This window comes from Triticum urartu, chromosome 4 (assembly GCF_003073215.2).
Source record: "Triticum urartu cultivar G1812 chromosome 4, Tu2.1, whole genome shotgun sequence".
In the NCBI taxonomy this organism is placed as follows: Eukaryota; Viridiplantae; Streptophyta; class Magnoliopsida; order Poales; family Poaceae; genus Triticum; species Triticum urartu.
Window position 1 is genome coordinate 321,623,012 of NC_053025.1, and position 2,965 is coordinate 321,625,976.

Here is a 2,965-nt window from a genome sequence, read left to right on the forward strand (position 1 = left end):
GAAAAGGCTAGGTGGAAAATGGTAAAACCAAGGTTGGGCATTGTTGGAGGAGTTTTATTCAAAACGGACCGTCAAGGGGTTCCCATTATAACCCAACCGCGTAAGGAACGCAAAATCCGGGAACATAACACCGATATGACGGAAACTAGGGCGGCAAGAGTGGAACAAAACACTAGGCGAGAGGCCGAGCCTTCCACCCTTTACCAAGTATATAGATGCATTAAGATAACAAGATAATATAATGGTATCCCAACAAGTAAATAATGTTCCAAAAAGGAACGACCTCCAATCTTCACCTGCAACTAGCGACGCTATAAGAGGGGCTGAGCAAAGCGGTAACATAGCCAATCAACGGTTTGCTAGGACATGGTGGGTTAGAGGTTTGACATGGCATTTTGGGAGGCTTGAAAGCAAGTGGTAGGCATCGTAGCATTGGCATAGCAAAAGAGCGAGCATCTAGCAAAGCAAAGATAGTAGTGATTTCGAGGGTATGATCATCTTGCCTGCAAAGTTGTCAGAGTTGACTGGATCCTCGAAAGCAAACTCAATGGGCTCCTCGTTAGAGAACTTGTCTCCCGGCTCTACCCAAACAAGACAAACAAGCAAATGGAATACAATCAACCACGTGCAAACTCAAACAACATGATGCAAGGATGGTATGCTATACGGGATGCATTATGTGATGCATATGCAAGATTTGACAAGGGATGCATGAACCTAGCCTCAACATGGGAATCCAAGTGCTCCACTGGAAATATGAGATGAAATCGCTTGAAAACGATATAAAGAATGCCGGAATCGGAGTTACGGTTTGGAAATGGCAAGCAATTCAAATATGGCCACGTTTTGTGATTTACAGCAAGTAGCCATCTAAATGCAACAAGATGAACATGCTACAACACCCAAACATGGCATCAAAATACATGGCAGGGATGCATTAAAGATGCTTAACAAAAGTCTAGCACTGAGCTACGGCCAATACACCCATTAACAGCTTCAAACAAGCATGGCAAAAATGCATATGGTAAACAGATTTCAGACTTAGTGAAATTAACACTTGTCTGGAATTTCAGATCAGGTAGCACACTTTGGAGCAACAAAACTATATGCTACAGGACTTGAACATGGCAAAGTAAAGCATGGCATGGAGCTACTCAAAGAGCTTAACAAAAGTCCCTTAGTTACCTTGAGCCAAAAGGGATCATAAAATACAATTGCAAGCATGTGAACATGGCAACAACATAATCAGTTCTCAGACTTGGTGAAAACTGGAGCATGCTGAAACAGATATCAAGTAGGCATGTTTACAAGCTCGATGCACTCACTACAGAGCAAGTCATGACAAGCTAAGCATACACCCATCAAGAATACACAAAATGCAAGCTATACATGGCAAGAACAATAGCATAGCATGCACAGATCAACTACAACATCCTTGGCAAAATCGCTAACAAGTAGAAAATCTGCCCAGATTCATGAAGTAGCAAAAGTAGTGCTCGATTGACTCAAGCTAGGGTGCTCCATAATTGCAAACAAAGACATGGATGGATAGAGCACTACAAGATTAACAAAACATCCTTACTGACCATCCTCAAAAGAGGCACAGATCACTAGGAAACAACATGAACATATGGCAACATGAGATAAACAGCTCAAGGACTTAGTGGAATTGCTAAGTTCCTGAAATCAACATTACCAAGTGCCTCACTTTGCAAGCTTGTGCTAGTCACCACACACATCACAAAAATACATGGGTTGCACCTCTGGAAAGATGGCAAAACCCTTAACAAAACATATGTAGAGCTCATGGGCATATCATGCACACAATAATCATGGCAAAAATGACAAATAACTAAATGGAGCAGCAGATCTGACAATTAACTCAAGTAGCTCTCTTCTAACAGCATTTCGGGCATCAAGATGAACTCAAATGAAAATGATGCAATGGAATGAAATGATGTACTCTCTGAGACGAACATTTTGATATGCTATATGCCCAAAACGGAGTTACGGATGCAAAGTTATAGCACGATGAACAAGGGCATATGAACTAGGGTTTTGGGGATAAAAGTCAACCCGAACGGATCTCAGATCCAGATCTACTGTAGTTGCACGGATGACGAGGATCGCCGGCCGGAGCTTCGAGCTCGCCGGACTTGCAGAAGGTGGGGGCCGGCCGGATCTAAGGAGGGGGACGGCGACGGCGCGGCCGGTCGGCGATGGGCGGCGCGGTGACGGCGTCCGCGGTAGGGCGGCGACAGGTGCGTACGGGCGGTGCCAGGGGCAGCCGGGCGGCGCCGGAATCGGCCGGAGACGAAGCTGGCCGGCGAGGTGGCCGCTCGGGCGCGGGGGAGACGAAGCCGCGGGGCGGCGCACCGGCTTGGGCCGCGGGGGCCGATCCGGGCTTCCCGGGCCGGCGGCGGAGGGAGGCAGCGATGGGCCACGTGGCGCGAGCTGAGTGGTGGCGGCGGATCGGGCGGACGTGTCCGGCCCGATTCGGACACGTCCGGCGGCGAGGGGAGCTGATTCTAGGGTTTTGGGGAAGAAGGGGATCCGGATTTCGGAGGGGGTCTTTATATAGGCATAGGAGGAGCTAGGAGAGTCCAAATGAGGTGCGGTTTTCGGCCACGCGATCGTGATCGAACGCTCTAGATGATGGAGGGGGTTTAGGTGGGTTTTGGGCCAACTTGGAGGGGTGTTGGGCTGCAACACACACGAGGCCTATTCTGTCCCTCGGTTAACCGTTGGAGTATCAAACGAAGTCCAAATGATACCGGAAATGTTTGGCAAGTCTCGGTCCAATCCGGAAATGTTTAATCCCCACACACGAAAGAAAGGTAGAAATGACCACCGGAGGAGAACGGAGCGCCGGAATGCAAAACGGACAACAGGGAAAAAGCTCGAATGCATGAGATGAACACGTATGCAAATGCAAAGCACACGATGACATGATATGAGATGCATG